This window comes from Drosophila teissieri, chromosome 3R, assembly GCF_016746235.2.
Source record: "Drosophila teissieri strain GT53w chromosome 3R, Prin_Dtei_1.1, whole genome shotgun sequence".
NCBI lineage: Eukaryota > Metazoa > Arthropoda > Insecta > Diptera > Drosophilidae > Drosophila > Drosophila teissieri.
Genome location: NC_053032.1, coordinates 3,085,190 through 3,092,716, shown reverse-complemented (window position 1 = coordinate 3,092,716; position 7,527 = coordinate 3,085,190).

Sequence of the window (7,527 nt, the reverse complement as noted above, 5' to 3'; positions counted from 1 at the left end):
CACTCATCCTTTTTCTGGTATTAAGGAGAAAGCGAGCCTCTGTCGAAATAAAAGAAACCATCGATAGGCTTAATATAACCGAGGACGGTCATAATCTGAGGGGGGGAGTAGTTGACAACTAATAGAGCGCTCAATATATTTGAGTCAGCAGCCACATGGTTTACGTTTATAATGCCCTAGCAACTAAGTAGCGTCATACAAACAAGGATGATGCGCCCCAACTGAGTTCAGCGCTCCCCGCTAAGAACGGTCAGCAGCGGCAATCGGACACCCAGTATCCGGGGTACCGAATTGCGCTGCATAAATGCCGACCATGGGCTTATGGCGTGATGCATTAAAGCTAGGGTAAATTCATATTTTCTCGATTCTTCGTATTCAGTTTTAAGCTAGCACTTTAACAATAAAGAACAGCTACTCCGGCACTTGGCCGTAAAATACCATTTCTTTATATTGAACATTCTCGCTGAGCCAAAAGGCCAACGATCGGCCAAGGGGGCAAAGTCACGCCCTCCATCCTAATCTCCGTAAGAAGTCACCACTCTCTGGCTTAACAGCCGGACACCGAGGACTCTGGAAGAAGAACCACCGTGCGTCTGGAGTCGCAGAAGACATCCGGACGGGAGGAAAAAGCTCATTTACATATGGCGGGAGAGTATGATCGGCTACACCATGATCCTGCGTGAATGTTTGGTGGAAATCAGGAGGACTAGTAATTGTATAAGATAGAAAGATGATATTATATTATAGACAAGAGCTAATAATGTAATACATATTTATGTATAAAGTACTGTGAGTAATTTAAGTTGGAAGTACATACATGTTAATAAGTAAGAAGAATATAATGGAATTGATTTTGATGGTTATTAAGTTAGAAATTATGAATACACGGATTATTTGGCTGTTGAATCGCTGAGTTACGCGGCTGCATTGCAATTCCTAGAAGGAAACGAAATAGCGTGACGCTGCTGCCAGCCCTAATAAAAGAGGCATAATCGTTGGGTGAGGCCTGGTCGCAAAAGGGAGGGAGAAGATGAAAGCAAAAAGGGAAATATGTATGCTCTCGTGTACGAATTAGAAAGAATAGCGGGACACTTGAATTTGACCACTTGCCGCAATCGGCACTTGCTGCGCTAATAATATGACTCTGAAAATATGGACAACTGAGTGTATTGCAGCTTTTTTGTTGCAAGGTGTGCAGGTTTTAGGGTACTAACCAGTCTTTTTAGGTCGACGCACGCACGGAGCTCCAAATGCTCCTTTTGTAAAATTTCTTAAATTGCTGTACTTGCTCAACATTGTGTATGTCGAATTCCATCGAGAGAGAATTACAACATTGCACCATTATTAATATATAATATTCATATTAAATAGTATATTACAAAATAAGTAGATAAAATTATCTGTAATAAAAAACTACCGAATCTTTTACAGCTTGAAAATTTTTTTTTTTTTTAATTTATTAAGCCTCATTATTAAACTGTCGCAATTGGGAACGCCAATGCGTCCGTGTTTAATTATTTGCCTATGGAATTCTAATTACACGGGATTATTACGGTCGAGTATACCCTGCGTGCCTGTTAGAATTTTCGGTTTCGTTTTCGGTCACCACTTTTCTTTTGCATTCACGTTGTAGAACGGAGGCCACCGGAGTGGGCCTTGCCCCACTGTCCGCACTTGCATGTGTTAAAACGAACGCACACAAAAATAGAAAAAAATTAATGGAATAAAAAATAAAAAAAAATTGAATTTGCCAATTAAATAACTTTTTTACGTTTTTTGGGAGATTTTTCTGGATTTACATGTATGTTTCCGAGGAATTTACGAGGAGAATACTAGAGGAAATTCCGAGGAAATTCCTCGTGACGAGCAAAACTGTAACACGAGTTGCATATTCTAACTTCAACGGTCAGTATCTTCTCCCCTATTTAATGTACGATAATAATCTTAGTCTTGTTTTGTTTCTACTGACTATCGCTTGTGAAAAAATATATATATGTGAAATAATATATATTAAAATTATATATTAATTTTATTTGAGATTATTTTAATAATGAGTCCACAGCCTTTTTGATTTTTTTAGCTCCCTTATGCGATTTGGCATACTTTGGGTATAGCACCATTTCAGGAGGAATAGCGTACCGGACGTCCTTTGTTCTTTCTCACAGCTCCATCATTCCACTTAGAGGGACTGCATATTTTGCGAATTGAGATTTTACATGGCTTCACAAATTTTCTATGGGATTCATATCAGGAGATTGCGGTGGCCACTTCAGCGACTGAAAATTTGGCTTTTCCATCCCCGATACGATTAATTTTTGTTTCATCTTTAATGTGTATCGTACCCAAAAATAAGTTTTAGTATTTATTCACGAATTTACATAGACTGCTTATATTAATTATAACAAATTGGCGCGTGTAAGAGACAAAGCTAAGAAGCAGCGAAGGATGCCATGGGCGTCGAGAATAGTGATGATAGATTCGATCACACTATTGTAAGCTGCTGAGAGTTGCCACAGTACCCCCCTCCTAGAGTACCAGTTGGGAATATATGGTTAATCGTTTCGAGTCAGATGGACGCTCTTGGTATTGGACTAGAGATCCCACAATCAAGTCACCAAGTAACGTAAAGCAAACCGTGAAGCACGGTGGCGGATCAATAATGGTTTGGGCAAAGACATTATAATAACAAGATGCGTAACGGACATACATTGGTTTTGCACTATGCAGCCACTTTTTTGGTGACGACCAAAATTGCTCGTTTTTCGCTCGCCTAAAATTGAGAGCGTAAAAATCTAAAAATAGAATTGTCTTGCTTGTGTGAGTAAAAACAATAACCCTTCAGTACCAAAATTCCTTGCCCGTATTTTTCCTCGCCAGAGTTCGAAAAAGAAAAACAAATCTCACAGGCTTTTTCTAGCAAAGTTTCAAACACCAATGTCAAGCCGAATTCTGTCGTGGCTCTGCCGCTGCCTCTGCCCGCAGTTCATATTTGTTGGTTTTTTTTTTGAAGAAGTTCGGAGCAGTGACCGAAAATGAGAGTGAGCGATGCAAGGAGACAAAATCAGAGTCGAGAAAAAACGCAATGTATAGACTTCTAAATACCGATCTAATAATTGGTGGGATATTTATATAGTTTTAAGTGTATATATAATTTATATTTGTTGATTTTAGGATTTTAAGCTTTTTAAGAAATTAAACTGTCGCTATAGGCAACGCAAGTGCGTCCGTTTTTAATTATTTCTCTATGTAATTCTAATTACACGGGATCATTATGGTCGGAAATACCCTGGCAAACGCCTGTCAGAATTTTCGGTTACGTTTTCCGTCACCCCTTTTCTTTTGCGTTTGCTTTAAATTGTAGAACGTGACAAGTGGTGTTTGGAAAGTTTTCAACGTGAAATATATAAAACCGGTATGTAGTGTTTCGCATTTGTAAATTAGCATAGCTAATTGCATTCCAAACTACATGATATTAATATATGTATAGTATTTATATATTTATACCCGTTACTCGTAGAGTAAAAGGGTATACTAGATTCGTTGAAAAGTATGTAACAGGCAGAAGGAAGCGTTTCCGACCATATAAAGTATATATATTCTTGATCAGGATCAGTAGCCGAGTCGATCTGGCCATGTCCGTCTGTCCGTCCGTCTGTCTGTCCGTCTGTCCGTCTGTCTGTCCGTCCGTATGAACGTCGAGATCTCAGGAACTACAAAAGCTAGAATGTTGAGATTAAGCATACAGACTCCAGGGACATAGACGCAGCGCAAGTTTGTCGATTCATGTTGCCACGCCCACTCTAACGCCCACAAACCGCCTAAAACTGCCACGCCCACACTTTGAAAAGGTTTTGATATTTTTTCATTTTTGTATTAGTCTTGTAAATTTCTATCGATTTACCAAAAACTTTTTGCCACGCCCACTATAACGCCCACAAACCGCCAAAAACTGCCACGCCACACTTTTGAAAAATGTTTTGATATTTTTCATTTTGTATTAGTCTTGTAAATTTTATCGATTCCCAAAAAACTTTTGCCACGCCCACTCTAACGCCCACAAACCGCCAAAAACTCTCCTACGCACTTCCACTAGCTGAGTAACGGGTATCAGATAGTCGGGGAACTCGACTATAGCGTTCTCTCTTGTTTTCTTTACAGATAGCATAAGCACATTAGGAGGCCAACCCAGCAGCCACCGGAGAAGGCCTTGCCCCACTGGCCGCACTTGCATTTGTTAAAAAGAACGCAAACAAAAATAGGAAAAAATTAATGTAATAAAAGAAAAAATAAAAATTTAATTTAACATTTAAATACATTTTTTGGGAGATTTTTTTAGATTTACAGGTATATTCCTAAGGAATTCCTCGGGAATTCGTCCAGGAATATCTGAGGAATTCCCCTTGCCTTTTTTTCGATATTCCACAGGAAATCCTCAGGAATTCCCAAGAAATTCCTTGGGGAAATCCTCGGGAATTCCTGGGGAATTCCTCGGGAAAACCCTTTCCTTATTTTTCGATATTCCCGAGGAATACCTGAGGAATTCCAGAGGATTTCCTCGGGAACTTCGAATTCCTCGCCACGAACGCCTGTTGTATGGAAATTCCTCGCCGATTTGTATGCAGACTTCCCCTAGGATTCCTCTAGAAGTCCTGGGGACTCCCAAGGGATTCCTTAGGGAATCCTTAGGAACTGGTACTGAAGGGAAAGGAGATAGAGTGTAATACACACACTGTGTATGTGTGCGTGCTTCTGCTAGAAGACGATTTTCGGGCCGAAATCAATTTTGATCTAAGAAACGAATTTGATTAATGTTTTGGTCAATTTCGACTATTATGGTTTGAAAGAAGTTTTTTACATATTCGTTTGATAAAATCGCCGGTCGAATTAGCTGCCGTTTACATATTTATATTTATATTTATATTGATAAATAATTAAATTTTAATTTCATTTTTAATTATTTTTTTCTTTTATTTTTCACTACCTATCGCAATTTATATTCGCACTTATATTTCCGTACTTTACCAATGCAACAAAACGACATTAATTTTGTATATACACAATTATAATCAAATATAGCGAAATTTAAAAAAAATCGAGCAGTTCTACGTATAGTCGGTTTTAAGTGAAAAAGAAAACGTATTAAAGGGAAAAGCAAAAAAATTGGCGCGCTTTTCAAACAATATAACAAAATAAATCAACTGAATCTTATTTGCATTTTAAATACTGAAAATGGGTAATTTTCATACAAGTAATTTGAGAAAATAACTATAGTAAATAATTAAAACGTATACAAAGTAAAACCATGAATTTCCAAAACAAGAAATTACATTTAAAAAAGAAATATTTTATAATAATAATTTATAGTACAAAATTAAAATTTATAAAATAAATAAAAATATGGAAACTGTTTATTGTAAAATTGATTTTTTGAAGCACGAAGTGCGAAAATAAGCACCGACGAATCATTGTCTTCTTATATTTTTCCCACGTCGCACGCTGAATACTCTAATGACAATTATTCTAATATAAAAGAAGAGAGAACGCTATAGTCGAGTTCCCCGACTATCTGATACCCGTTACTCAGCTATTCGAAGTGCGAAGGAGAGTCTTCAGCACATACAGTTTTTGGCGGTTTTGTGGGCGTTCGAGTGGACGTGGCAAAAAGTTTTTTTGCAAATCGATAGAAATTTACAAGACTAATACAACAATGAAAAAATATCAAAACATTTTTCAAAAGTGTGGGCGTGGCAGCTTTGGGCGGTTTGTGGGCGTTAGAGAGAACGTGGCAAAAAGTTTTTTTGCAAATCGATAGAAATTTACAAGACTAATACAAAAATGAAAAAATATCAAAACATTTTTCAAAAGTGTGGGCGTGGCAGCTTTGGGCGGTTTGTGGGCGTTAGAGAGAACGTGGCAAAAAGTTTTTTGGCAAATCGTTAGAAATTTACAAGGCTAATACAAAAATGAAAAAATATCGAAACATTTTTCAAAAGTGTGGGCGTGGCAGCTTTGGGCGGTTTGTGGGCGTTAGAGTGGGCGTGGCAAAAAGTTTTTTGGCAAATCGTTAGAAATTTACAACACTAATACAAAAATGAAAAAATATCAAAACAGTTTTCAAAAGTGTGGACGTGGCAGTTTTGGGCGGTTTGTGGGCGTTAGAGAGGGCGTGGCAACATGAATCGACAAACTTGCGCTGCTTCTATGTCCCTGGAGTCTGTATGCTTAATCTTAACTTTCTAGCTTTTGTTGTTCCTGAGATCTCGACGTTCATACGGACAGACGGACGGACAGACGGACATGGCCAGATCGACTCGGCTACTGATCCTGATCAAGAATATATATATATAATATATATATATACTTTATATGGTCGGAAACACTTCCTTCTGCCTGTTACATACTTTTCAACGAATCTAGTATACCCTTTTACTCTACGAGTAACGGGTATAAATATATATGCATTATTATGTACATAGATTGTGCTATTAATATTTCTTTGTTGAATTTGAATAATTGTTATGTTAAGGCAATGCAAGACTAGAGTTTTTAAGTGGCGGCAATTTATAAAAAATAATATAGATTTAAAGTCTAAGAACTGCTAAAATGAAGGGCATATTTTGTCATTATACCCGTTACTCGTAGAGTAAAAGGGTATACTAGATTCGTTGAAAAGTATGTAACAGGCAGAAGGAAGCGTTTCCGACCATATAAAGTATATATATTCTTGATCAGGATCAGTAGCCGAGTCGACCTGGCCATGTCCGTCAGTCCGTCCGTCTGTCCGTCCGTCCGTCTGTCCGTCTGTCCGTATGAACGTCGAGATCTCAGGAACTACAAAAGCTTGAAAGTTGAGATTAAGCATACAGACTCCTGGGACATAGACGCAGCGCAAGTTTGTCGATTCATGTTGCCACGCCCACTCTAACGCCCACAAACCGCCCAAAACTGCCACGTCCACACTTTTGAAAACTGTTTTGATATTTTTTCATTTTTGTATTAGTGTTGTAAATTTCTAACGATTTGCCAAAAAACTTTTTGCCACGCCCACTCTAACGCCCACAAACCGCCCAAAGCTGCCACGCCCACACTTTTGAAAAATGTTTCGATATTTTTTCATTTTTGTATTAGCCTTGTAAATTTCTAACGATTTGCCAAAAAACTTTTTGCCACGCCCACTGTAACGCCCACAAACCGCCCCAAGCTGCCACGCCCACACTTTTAAAAAATGTTTTGATATTTTTTCATTTTTGTATTAGTTTTGTAATATTCTATCGATTTGCCAAAAAACTTTTTGCCACGCCCACTCTAACGCCCTCAAACCGACAAAAACTGTCAGTGTTGAAGATTCTCCTTCGCACTTCCACTAGCTGAGTAACGGGTATCAGATAGTCGGGGAACTCGACTATAGCGTTCTCTCTTGTTTTTACAACGCATGTGCATACGTGTGCACCAATACAGTGGTCAGCTGTCGCTGTATACGTACAAGAGAGCTGCTGGCTCTCCGCTCTCTGGCTTTTGAACAAAATT